The sequence below is a fragment of the Engystomops pustulosus genome, chromosome 9, assembly GCF_040894005.1.
Source record: "Engystomops pustulosus chromosome 9, aEngPut4.maternal, whole genome shotgun sequence".
NCBI lineage: Eukaryota > Metazoa > Chordata > Amphibia > Anura > Leptodactylidae > Engystomops > Engystomops pustulosus.
In genome coordinates this window covers 100,286,330-100,300,303 of record NC_092419.1, presented here as the reverse complement: position 1 = coordinate 100,300,303, position 13,974 = coordinate 100,286,330, and the positions used below count along the sequence as shown (strand labels likewise).

At 44.2% G+C, this 13,974-nt stretch overlaps 1 protein-coding gene across 1 annotated transcript in view; it reads left to right on the top strand.

Annotated features, from left to right (window-relative positions):
* The first annotated feature begins 411 nt into the window (after positions 1-411).
* The window catches only part of FAM163B (family with sequence similarity 163 member B), a 56,167-nt gene continuing 42,604 nt past the window's right edge, over positions 412-13,974 (top strand). Inside the window, exon 1 of the mRNA XM_072124686.1 lies at positions 412-1,622. The gene's annotated coding sequence lies outside the window, so the exon portion shown is untranslated. The remainder of the gene's footprint in view (positions 1,623-13,974) is intronic.

Genomic DNA, 13,974 nt, shown 5'->3' with positions numbered 1-13,974 from the left:
TCTTGTACAGTCCGGGTCATACACACACGCCATTCTCTGACACACATACAACTAATTAAAGGGATGTGTCATGTCCCCTTTAACTGCACGGCACAATGCTGTTGGTCCTTGTTATGGTCGGTGCCCGCTGTCCTGCTGTGTGTGCACCTGTAGCCATAGGGTTGTGTGAAGGTCGCCATTCCTATCTGCATGTACGTGCTGATGCTAATGCGGATGCTCAGGGGTGACTTTGCCTCGAGCGTCCTCTCCTCACCCTGAGCAAAACCCTATGACGTCAGCGAGCAGTAATCACCAGTAATTATCACGTCACCGCTCTCCTCTCAATTATTATTATTTTTTCCGCTCCGACGCGGGCGCGCGTTGTCGTCGGCGCGCGCTCCCCCACTCCCCGGCACGAGCGGGAGCGCGCACACCGACCATAACATCAGCCGCGGCAGCGAGAGGAGCAGCAGTCACTGAGCAGCAGCATCCCGGAGTAGTCATCAGTACAAGCAGGGGCTGCAGGAAGACCCCACATGGCTCACTGAGGAGCCCCCAAGACTTCACTGAAGGCTGTACACCTTCTCAAGACTTTCCTGAAGGCATCGGACCTTCTCAAGACTTTCCTGAAGGCATCAGACCTTCTCAAGACTTTCCTGAAGGCATCAGACCTTCTCAAGACTTTCCTGAAGGCATCAGACCTTCCCAAGACTTTCCTGAAGGCATCAGACCTTCTCAAGACTTTCCTGAAGGCATCAGACCTTCTTAAGACTTTCCTGAAGGCATCAGACCTTCTCAAGACTTCACTTGTGAGGACAGGACATCACTCCAGAACACCAATGCTTGCAGGTCAGGAGCCTTGCCCTTTGCAACAGTCCACATCCTTCTCCTGAAATCTAGGGGTCACCCCTATACTCCTTCTGAAGGCAGTAGAAGACCTCAGACCTAGCAGAAGACCTGAAGACATAACCCCAAAATACTGGTGAAGACAAGCTGACCAGAGGATATCATTCTTACAAAGTGGTCCGTCAAGTGCAAGCAGGGCCAGACCTCCAGAGCATCATGGCAGGTAGCTTGGGACCTGCCAGAGTTCAGTGAAGACCTCACCTACCAACTATTGCAAGGACAGGACTTCCTACAAGTTCCTCTCTTTCATACTTACAAGTGTTGGTAGACTCAGGTCCTTCAACTTTCTGGGGGTTACAACATTATCTTAAGGAACTCCTAAAGTACAAAACCCAACAGTCCACTAGTCCAGGACAAGATCAAACCCTTGTCTGTCGTAGTACTTATAACTAGTACATTAATTTGGATATAGGTCACTGAACGCATGTCACCCCCCAAAAAAAACTGTCAACAAGACATGACCCAATCACTCCAGGACTCATGAGGACACCTTCACTCAACCCAACAATCTGATAAGATCTGGACACAACTTCCTTCCATGTGCCCAGCGCCAGGATGGACCCTGGTCCTCAAATCTGAACTCCTCTACCTAGACCCTAGCCCAAACTCTCAGCATCTTCAAGACGTTCTTCCAGTGTTGGGGTCTACGGACTAAGCGACCGAGGACAGCAAGCTTCAGCCTCATGGTCTGGATGCTGGACCTCACATAACAGCCAAGGGTATTCCACTGTTTAAAGGTGAGCGAGGAACGGCGGGGGGGGGGGGGGGGGGGTTACCTGGAATTTGGGATATTCTTCCTAAAAAGTAACCTCATAATGTAGGGTTGCAGGCCCTAAGGACTATAATATATTATCAAGATACGTGTATATTCCTTCTAGGGATGAAATTCCTACCACTGAGCGTCTTTAATACAATTTCACCTCAATGACCTCGTCTTGGTTAAATTCCCACTGGGGTGAAAATAAAACTTCACTGTCATCGGGGGGTTATAGGTCAGTCGTGTTGCTCTTTTATATAAATGCAGGACTAGATTAACTTTTTCATGATAGCTTCCCAGTACGTTCCCCTTGATATTCCGACATAGCCCAGTGTCAGTTGTGCTTTTCTCATAAAATTTACATTGTCATCATTTTAGAATAACATATTTAATTCAGAGAATTATATTATGGACAATTATGATGTTCCCAGTAGTGTTAAAAAAAAATCTGAAAAAATATACTAATAAATATAACAATAAAATAATTAAAATTATATATATATTAAATAATAAAAAATACTACCACCCCTAATAAAGATAAATATTAATAAAAATAGTCAAAAATAAAAGTATAACCACTAATAATAAAACTATTATTTTTAATGAGAATAATGAGATACTACAAAAATAATAATACAAATGATGACCCCCCCCCCCCCCCCCAATTGCTAATAAACAATATCATTAATAATAAAAGTAATACATTATACTAATAATAATAATGGACTATCACCACTGGTAAGAAAAATATGGTAAATAATAGCTAGTAATTAAAAATAATAATAGAAAAACAGCTCAACATAAAAAAAAAAAAAGAAATGAAAAATGTCACTTATTAATATGGCAATAATAAAAATAATAATAATAATAATAATAAAATATTATTAATAATTATAAAGAATAACAATACCAGAATGAATTTAAAAAAAATAATCGCAAATAATAATAATAAAAAATGTATTTAAGTAGAATAAGTAAAATAGAAACATTGTTGCTTATTATTTTTTTTAAGTCTTTTTTTAATTTATTTTTAACAAAACAATAAAGTTACATACAGTAATTTGTGTTGCAGCCTAACATACTTGGTTGCATAATGATCAAAGGACGTCATATATCTTGAACATTACAACTGAGTTGATCAATTAGCAGCACTACTACTATTTAGTGTCCTATATTGTGAGGCCACGTGTAACCAGTTATAAGGTGTATTGTGACTAGACGTGGATACGTGGTGTCTGTATTGTGTGGATCTGCTAGGATTGCGGTGAAGTGCCCTTCAAACCTCTTGTCATGAGCTTCTACAGATGGTCCTGCTACTTTGTAGCGGATGAAGGGTCCGTGTCAAGCATCACAATACATTGTCTGATTAGTGTTTGTGGCGTCTCCTCTAGTAAGTCAAGTATTCGGGCAGCACATTTACACTAAGCAGCCTGCGGAGTTACCGAATTATTGTAACTATTCATTTTTATTTAATCTCATTTTTTTCTATTTTTTGCATATATACGTATTATTTAGATTACATTATTTATTTATTATTAATTATTATACTTTTTTCATTTGAATTGGATTCACATTTCCTATTGTTGTTATTACGGGACGTGGATTTTCGATTGTTAGAAGCTTCAGTGTTTCCTCCTTCTCCATATTTGGATGCAAATCCATGAAATCTCCCCTAGTAGCAGTGCAGCGGTGTTATGTATATCTGCACAGGTCAGCACAATAAGATGCATGGCTTCAGATTATTTACACCCCCTCCTATGAATGATTCTCCAGAAGGAATCAGGCCGGATGTAAGGGTTGAGGTTACCTCTTACTTTGTGACCTGACAAGTATTGGTCGGCATTTAGCTCGATTTTTTTAGTTTGTGACATATGACAGCACATAATGTAGTTATATAATATGTAACACCAAAATGATGAATATTATATATATAGCATTATTGTGACATTTTAGATTTTAGTTAATACCATTAGGTATAATTTGGTTATTTGGAATATTATAGTCATAGGTCTGGGATTTGGACATTCAGCAGAGATGACCCTCAGGTATATGTTGTACGCTATACGCATAGAATACGCCGTTCTCTCCCCCAGACGGCTTTGGATCAGGCACTGCATTGAGTTAAATTTTACAGGCAGAGGTCCCGGAGGTAGGTGACTGAGCATGGACCATAGTGTGGGTAGTGGGCCCAAGAAGCCTAGGCAGGGCCGCCACTTGGAAGTATGGGTTCCCTGATTGGCAAATTTTGTACCCCCTCCCACAGAATGATAATCTGGCTCTGTGCTAGGCTTTACAATCACCTTCAGCAGAAACACTTCAAGAGGTAGTAACCGGGTGATATCCCAAAAGCAAAGTCCATATCCTTGTGTAGGTGTTAAAGGTTGGAAACCAGGGAGATCTCTTAACGGATATCTACCACCAGGATGAAGGGTTGTAAACCAAGCACACTGACATACTGGTGTGTGCCCCCTTTGACAGGATCTGCCCTTCTTTTAGCTCCTTATGCTTTGGTTTATAAAAAAAAAAATTATGCAAAAGAGCCTGAAGGGCATAAGAAGCTAAAAGAAAAGCAGCTCCTGTCAGAGGGGGCACACACCAGTATGTCAGTGTGCTTGGTTTACAATCCTTCATCCTGGTGGTAGATGTCCGTTAAGAGATCTCCCTGGTTTCCAACCTTTAACACCTACACAAGGATGTGGATTTTGCTTTTGGGAAATCACCCTGTCGCTACCTCTTGAAGTGTTCCTGCTGAAGGTGATTGTAAAGCCTAGCACAGGGTCGGATTATCATTCTGTGGGGGGGCCTCCAAAATTTGCCAGTAAGGGAACCCAAACTTCCAAGTGGCGGCCCTGCCTATGACATTGCTGCGAAGGGAATGAGGCAGAAGAGTAGTCAGGAACAAGCTGAGGTCAGAGTTTGTAATGACTCCATAATTTAGGGCAGGCAGCTGAGATGTTAAATCAAAGGCAAGTCAAGGTCAACGTAGGAGATGAACAGGACAAGGACGGGCAACAAGAGGCAAGTTACAAAGACAGGAACTTTTGACGGAAGCTTTGTTTATGCGATTTTCTTTGGAGGTAGGTACGCTACTCTGCTTAGCTAGAGGAAGTACCTGATTAGCTGGGGATGGCTTGTAATGCCATGAGCTGGCCCACGAAAACTCAGCAGCGGAGCAGAAGAGCCACCGGAGTGCCGAGGACATTACACAGATGTGCAGTAAGGCTGAACAGAACTATAGACTTATAGTAACCTGACTGATGGCCTCTTACAACTCTCAGGAGGACTTTTAAGGACAGCTTACTCATGACACACTTAAAATACCCGTATTGCAGCACGATGGCACGGTCTAGATGGTGTTGAGACCTGCTCTTACTCCCAGGTCTACTGATTTATTTACGTAATTACAGAAATTTTACCTAACTCAGCCATGCAAGAAAGACAATATCTGTGTCCTACCTGCATCTGACTTCATATATATTCAGGTCAAAACTTATCAGGTGCTGGCAGGAAGGTCATGGTGGCCATTTTGAACAGCTATCCTACATTATAGGAAGTTATCCACATTATAGATTTCTGTAATCTTTGGTGGAACCAGAAAACAGTTGCCTAATTTCCCTGCAGCGCCACCAAAGGTGAAATGAAGTATTGCACATTTCTCAAGGGGCTCTTTGTATATTGGATAGACAATAATCAAAAGGCATCAGTAGGATACATAACTAGAATACAACATGACTACGCAGTAAAACAAACATTTTCTATAATACTGTTGGATCCAGTCCGATCTTCAGTACATGGTCAGCTATTCATCTGTTGTCATGTAATACTACATATTTCCTCTAGTGGTCACTGCAGGGAATATGTATCGCTAGTAGAAGCCTCCACTGGCGATAACAGATGATACTTGGTGGTTTCTGAAGTCGGAGAGACGGCAATTAGCGTATGGATGACCATGTAAGACACTCGCGTTCTCAAGAAGCTTATAAAGCTCATAAAAGCTGATACGTTGTGCTTGGGGGCAATAATCCCTTTAAAACAGACAGTAAAGTAATTTTTTTGCCATTGAGTTGAAGAATTTCTTATCGTTTTTGTCCCCTCGAAACATCAGAAGGAGGAAAGTGACGTGTATCATCTTGGTGTATCACGACAGGCTTTCATTGATGAGTCTTTGTACATCTCTGCCCCTTGCTGAGGTCACGGTCAAAAATAGCAAAAAAAATTATATATAATGTTCCGTAAAATAAGCAGCCAGCTGGTTGCTCCATGACATATGTCCATGCTTCGTGTATAGGAACTCATTAGGACCCAGGCAGAGGATCAGAAGAAGGAAGAGTCTTATAAGTGAAAAGAAGCAGGTCTCTGGATGTAAGTAATTAGCCTTAAATCTTGCGTCCCCTTTGCTTATGCAGAGCGAGCGAAGCCGGAGACCGACAGAAAATAATTACATTCGGTCATAAAAAAGGGAAAATTAGTGACAGTGATATATGGCTGCCCGGTTAATGATTCCTGACATTCAGGCTCCAGTGTAGAGTGATGTAAAGGAGATGGAAGCTGGATGTCATCATAAATCATGGCGGATCTGTAAAATATGCTGAGAGAACATATGGTGGGCCATTCAGAGGAAGCACAATTTGTAAATGTTGGAACAAGTATCAGCAACAAGAACTAATAGACTAGGAGAGGAGAGGACCTTGACCAAGAGACCACCCACGCAATCTTAGAAGCTGCTGAGGTGTTATCGATGGGGGAACAGAGTATCTGCAGGTTGTAGACCTTTTCCAAATAGTGGGTTTTCTGGTTGCCTTTAAAGGCTGTTTAAGGTCCAGATAGGAGGGGATTCCATCTGAGGAGGTATCTAGATACTTAGTTGTATGGTGGAGAAGGTTGTGGATATCTTTGAATGTCAGGGATACATTTAACCTCTTTGGGCATTGGGAAAGCAGTGTAGATGTTGGAAGATGAGTAGGGGAAAAGAGGCTAGAGGTGGATTTACCAGTTTGAGACGTTGCAGGTGGGCTGGAAGTTTAGAGGATATGAGGACATGCATTTATATAGACTCATAGGGGGTCATTTACTAAGGGCCCGATTCACGTTTTCCCGACGTGTTACCCGAATATTTCCGATTTGCGCCGATTTTCCCTGAATTGCCCCGGGATTTTGGTGCACGCGATCGGATTTTGACGCATCAGCACCGGCATGCACGTGACGGAAATCGGGGGGTGTGGCCGAACGAAAACCCGACGGATTCGGAAAAACTGCAGATTTTAAAAACGTGATTGTGTTGCAAGATCAAGCACTCACATTCATCGGGAAGAAATAGGTGAACTCCGGCGGACCTCGGCGCAGAAGCGAAGGATTCGCGGCAGACCCGAATCCTCATCGGACAACGTGTCGCGGGATCGCGACAGGACCGGGTAAGTAAATCTGCCCCTTTTTGTGTGAGTGGGAGTCAATGGTGACGCATGAAGAAATCTGCAATGGGGTCAAGAGGCAAGAAAATTTGTAGAAAGGACAAAGAGTCAAAGACTTCTTCAGGTGTGAGGGTGTGGTGGCTGCCCAAAGTCGGCTTTTTTTAACTAAATAGTGCCACTCTTATCCTAAGTTTGTGTTCGGTATTGCAGCTGAGGCGTCTTTCAGTTAATAAGTGTTATATCAGAAATGTCCCATAGACAAGAGTGGCGATGTTCTTGTCTAATATCCAGCTTGTTTTCAGTATCATAAAATCTGCTTTAGTCAGAGTTATGTAAATGCATTTACTATAGGAACTGTGTGGATCAGCATTGTGCTCCCCTAGTAGAGGAGATGCTAAGCCTCCACGTTCGCCGCCGTTCTCATCCGGTGGCCCGCTGTGCCCCTGGTCACCAGCAGCGACATGACAGATGCTCACTCCTGCTTTGTTTGTTAAATGTCTTGGGAAAATAACAAGTGTCCACCGATTTACATCAATTCTGCCAGCCATGGACACAAACCACAACGCGGCTTCATCAATGGATGTGGAAGATGTGATATAAAGGTGACTCTTCAGGAGAAATTATATTGCTATCATGTGCAATGTTATTGGACCATTGAAATATTTCGTTTTGGTCAAATCACCTAATGGGGGCGCTATTTGCATGGATGGCCTGTATACTACGATTTCACACTTGTCGTTCAGATCTGCACAGATACCTATTCATTCCCTAACTTTAATATTTGATAGTGTTGGGCACAGTGTTTGGGCACCGTATGGATGTATTTGGGCACCACAAGGAGTATGTTATTGTGACGGATCGGGCACAAGAAATTTCTGTTTATATACTTATAAGTCGAGTGTTATATTGCTCGGAAAGGGGATCAGTATATGCAACAAAAAAAAGGTTTTCCGAAGAAACTCAGACATTCACAGCCGAAGGACCCACGATCTTGTGTGCCAAAGATCTCAATTATAGTGTCTGCCAGGTGACTCCCATACATTACGGGGTGAAAAATGTCCTCCTACAAAGGTCTACTCCGCAATGACATAATATAATTTAGGGCCAATTTGTCAACACTATGTAATAGTTATGTTGTCCAAATCAACCAATCCCTTTCCAGCTCTCATTTCTAAAACTGCTGTGACAATATGAAAGCTAGACTGTTATTGGTTGCCGTGGGAAACACAGCTGAAAAGTTAGGCCCGAATCCTTTCTGTCTAGAGCATCCCTTTAATAACAGGGTTTTGCTATCCCTTTAAATCTAACAATCTGTACCCTATATTAGATATATTTTTCCAGCTCTGCCAATGACTTCTCTGATATTGTGAAGGTTTAGATGAAAGACTTGTATAAAACTTGCAGCTTTGGCTGTGGAGATGAATGGATCTTGGTTCTTGAGTTTTTTCTTTGTTAGTTTCTGCTTTCCTCTTAGGATTTAGCGCTATTCGTGGGCGTTGCTTGGCACATATTCCGTATACATCAACATGAGTGCTGGCGTCCTTCACCATCTGAGTGTGGATCACAGTCACATTATGATTTAAGCCGCCATCAAAGGCCCAGACTTGATATAAGGAGAAAAATAAGAATAATAATAAGACTAATCTGACGTTAGAAGGATTTCTGGAAATGAGAAGGAGAATGATTGGGGTCTGGGTGGACGGATGGCGCAGCGATGGAAGTCAGAGTGAAAGATTGGCGTAATCCATCACAGCTCCGCTGCTCCATTGTTACTGGTGTATAAGCCGCCGTCTTTTAACACAGAGCTGACAACAGCGTTATCCGTTAAAAAAAAAGGGTTTTAAGGGTGAGTGATGACCCTATAGACTGCAGACTGTAAACTAATGGTCCTATAGACTGCAGATTGTAAACTAATGGTCCTATAGACTGCAGACTGTGCCTAATAATGTCTGTATAGACTACAGATTGTGCTTAGTAATAGCCCCATAGACTGCAGGCTGTGCAAAGTAATGCCACTACAGACTGTGTAAACTAATATCCCTATAGACTACAGACTGTGCTTGAAATGCCCCTACAGATAGCTGACTCTGCACATAGTAATGACCCTATATGCTGCAGACTGTGCTTAGTAATGGCCCTATAGCCTGTAGACTGTTAGCGATGACCCCATGGACTGAAGCCTTATAATCCTTAATAATGGCCCTATAGGTTGGAGACTGTTAATAATCGTCCTATAGACCACAGCCTCATAATCCCTAGTAATTGCCCTATAGACTGCAGCCTCATAATCCTTAGTCACGGCCCTATAGACCGCAGCCTCATAATTCTTAGTAACTGCCCTATAGACCACAGCCTCATAATCCCTAGTAATGGCCCTATAGACCGCAGCCTAATAATCCTTAGTAACTGCCCTATAGACCGCAGCCTCATAATCCTTAGTAATGGCCCTATAGACCGTAGCCTCATAATCCTTAGTAATGGCCCTATAGACCACAGCCTCATAATCCCTAGTAATGGCCCTATAGACCGTAGCCTCATAATCCTTAGTGACGGCCCTATAGACCACAGCCTCATAATCCCTTGTAATGGCCCTATAGACCGTAGCCTCATAATCCTTATTGATGGCCCTATAGACCGTAGCCTCATAATCCTTAGACCGCAGCCTCATAATCCTTAGTGACGGCCCTATAGACCGTAGCCTCATAATCCTTAGTGACGGCCCTATAGACCGTAGCCTCATAATCCCTAGTAGTGGCCCTATAGAACGCAGCCTAATAATCCTTATTGAAGGCCCTACAGACCGCAGCCTCATAATCCTTAGTAATGGCCCTATAGACCGTAGCCTCATAATCCTTAGTGACGGCCCTATAGACCGTAGCCTCATAATCCTTAGTGACGGCCCTATAGACCGCAGCCTCATAATCCCTAGTAATGGCCCTATAGACCGCAGCCTCATAATCCTTATTGAAGGCCCTACAGACCGCAGCCTCATAATCCTTAGTAATGGTCCTATAGACCGCAGCCTCATAATCCTTAGTGACGGCCCTATAGCCCACAGCCTCATAATCCCTAGTGATGGATATATGGACCGCAGCCTAATAATCCTTAGTGACGGCCCTATAGACCGCAGACTCATAATCCTTAGTAATGGCCCTATAGACGGTAGCCTCATATTCCCTAGTAATGGCCCTATAGACTGCAGCCTCATAATCCCTAGTAATGGCCCTATAGACTGCAGCCTCATAATCCCTAGTAATGGCCCTATAGACTGCAGCCTCATAATCCCTAGTAATGGCCCCATAGACCGCAGCCTCGGATCGGGCATTTCTTTAGTGCTTACGCAGCACACATTATATTTCCCCATTATGATTTTATAGGGAGTCTTTGAAATCCTGTGTACTGCAGCAAATACCTGCTGTATGGGATTGCAAATATATACGAATAGACTGAAGACTGAATTCCTTATTTGCACCAACTCAGGATTAATATCGGGGGGCAATAAAAAGCCTGGGGCTTTGTGCGGAGTATGACCTCTGACGTGTAGGGTTTCCTATAGTAACAATATATGAGGAACTTGTGGATGCTGCTGCTTGGAGATCCCATGGCTGTCCTGTGGATGTTACTTTATATGGGTCCTGTAGCTGTCCCTCTATGGGAGTCGTGTGGCTGTTACTGTGAATGGGTCCTGTAGCTGTCCCTCTATGAGGGTCCTATGGATGTTACTTTGTAGGGTTCATGTGACCTTTGCCTGCCATAGGGTCAGGAAGCTGGCACTCTATGCGGGTCTTTTGGCTGTTACATTATAGGGGTCCTGTAGCCTGCACGCTATGGAGGTCCCATGGATGTTACTTAATGGGGGGGCCTGTGCCTGGCACTCTAAGGGCATCTTGTGGCTGTTACATTATAGGGATCCTATAGCTGTCACTTTATGTGGGTCTCTTGGTTACAAATATCTGAGGTCCTGTGGCTGTTATAGTAAAGGACCCTTGGAGATGGCACTGTGTGGGTCCTGTGTCTTGTACTGTAAAGGCTGACACCTTATCGGGGGCACATGGCTGTGGCTGTCATTGTTATTTGCACACCATGGGATCTTCTGATGCTACTTATACCGTGTTATCATCCTCAAGCCATGGTGGAGATTGTGCTGATTCCCATCTTTTTCCCACTTAAATTAAGGTTGGATCTAAAAGAGAGAAATTCCGGGATCAGATGAAATTAGTACTCGGAGCCGGGCGTCGCAATGCCCTAAATATTAATCTCCTCTTTACTGATGAGTGGGACATACGATGGGTAAATGACTCCTCTGTCGCTGTTGATCTGTGTCTGTGTGTATCTACTCTGTTAGACTGTTCGCTCTTTAAGCCGGGCACCTGCTCCCCCGGGTGCTAGCCAAAGCTCCTTAATCTCACATGACACAGCATTTACGCTGCACACACGAAAAATGCTAAATGCACTTCTATTAACCACCAGATGTGCATATCACGCTAAAAAAGAAATAATCCCTTAAAGGGATCATGTGGAATTGGCTAAAAATAAGGCTACTGCACTCGTAATACACCATAGTGCAGGGCTAGGGAACCTATGGCTCGGGAGCCAGATGTGGCTCTTTTGTTGGCTGCATCTGGCTCTTAGACAGATCTGTAATAAATAGTGAATAAATAGTGAATAAATCTACTGGAGGTATGTGCTGTAGCTACCTATCTACTGGGAGTATGTGCTGGGGCTACCTATCTACTGGAGGTATGTGCTGGGGCTACCTATCTACTGGGGGTATGTGCTGGGGCTACCTATCTACTGGGAGGCATGTGCTGGGGCTACCTATCTACTGGAGGCATGTGGTGGGTGTCAGGATTTGGAGTAGTGAACCCCCTGGACCACCGCGGACGATGATGTAAGCAAACACCTGGGACCGGAATCTAAGTGGCACCCGGTCTTCACCAGAGCCCGCCGCAAAGCAGGATGGTATTGCTGCAGCGTAGTACCACCAGGTCGTTCCACAGGTGCGACTTGTCCACAGTGGCAGCCAAGGTCGAGGTACAGGATCACCAGGCAGTTTCGTGGTCAGGAACAGGCAGGCGGCAATGATGCGTGGTCGGGGACGGAGCAAGAGGTCAGGGCTGGCAGTAAAGGAGCAGAATCAGGAACAGGTCCAGGGTTACAATGGGTGGTCAACACTTGGGAAGGAAACACTGTGTAAAGCTTCCTTATAGGCAGGAAACACTAAGATCCAGCAGGGAATGCTGGGAGCCGCCGTCTTTATAGGAACCTGGGAAGTGGGTAGCGGCAATCAATGGCGCGCTGGCCCTTTAAATCTGCGAGTGTCGGCGCGCTCGCTGGCCAGCCGGGATGGGAGCAGGAACGTGGAGAGGTGAGTGAGCTTGGAAAGGGACGCCGCCACGTAGAGGGGCACGCGTGTGACTGCGATCCGAGACCTAGATCGCAGGGGTCACCGGTGACACTGAGACTACCTGTCTTCTGAGGGGCATATGCATATAGTACGGCTCTTACGGAATAACATTTTAAAATATGTGGCGTTCATGGCTCTCTCAGCCAAAAAGGTTCCTGACCCCTGCTATAGTGTGTCAGTCCTAACTGTATCTCTAGCATTCCATTCAGATATCGAGCCGCAATACTACTCCCAAACGAGAGAGGCGCTGTTTATAGACAATGACTGGGTCTGACTTCGGAACGCTATTAATCGGCTATGCTCAGGATATCCCTTTAAGTAGTATTATGTATATGTGAACCCGATGCTGGCCTTTACTCAAGGACACAGAGTTATCATCATCCGATTGTGCAGGATTTTTCGTTTTGGAGACAATTTTGCAGGTCCCTGACAGTCGGCGCGCTGGCATGAGAGTTTTAGCTCACACAATGTAAACAATGGAGTGTAATCCATATTCAGTGGCACATGTCTACAGATGCTAGGAGAGCCGTGATTCATCCTGCAGCCAGGCGGAGGTGCCGGCACCCAGGGGTGGCCAACCGGCAATCTGCTTCTGGAAAACCGCTGCTGTCATCTGCGTCCAGCTGTGGTGACCACTCGGCTGTGAAGAGGACAAAGCAAGATCTAAAGGGGGTCTACCAACTTACACTAGTCTTGTACAGATTGCAGTATAAGCTTTCCAGATATAACTTTACTGAATTGCAGTGATGCGAAGTTTCAAAGAAAATGTCTTTTTTTATGCAAATAAGCTACTTGGTGCACAGGGGGCGAGGCCAGGTCTTCTGGTGCACCTGATTTCATCTTTATAAGCTTATCATCATTACTCCGATCCTTTATGCATTGATTAACAACTCCCAGACAAAATAGGTGCTTCACATGGCAAGGCTCCGCCCGCCTTGCACCAAGAAGCTCATTTGCATAAAGATGAAAGTGAAATTTTCTCATTCATAAACAGGAAAGGTATGGCTGGATAGGGGTCGTAAATAGGAAACGACCTTTGTATCCACAAAACGATGAAGTAATCCAGAGATAATCCCCCTTTTTCTGCATATGAAAATCATCCTTCAAGTGCACTGGAGGCGGGGCCTGCTTTGCCTAAAAATAGACAGATGCTGAACATGTCACCACTAAGGAGGGGATATTGGGCAACAATTCCAGAGGGGACTTGGAGCACTTACAACTGTATGTTCTCTCTGTGTTTGCGTGGGTTTCCTTCCGGGTCCTCCGGTTTCTTCCCACACTCCAAAACATACTGGTAGGTTGATTAGATTGTGAGCCCCATTGGGGACAGGGACTGATTTGGCAAGCTCTGTGTAGCGCTGAGTAATCTGTGTGCACTATATAAATAAAGAATAATTAAAACTGTCTGTTAGCAGATAATGTAAATCAGGCCCCCGCCTCCAATACACTCTTAATTTGCATATCTATATAATGAAGATTATTTCTGTATTGCTTTATCTGTTTGTGGTGGCAAAGGT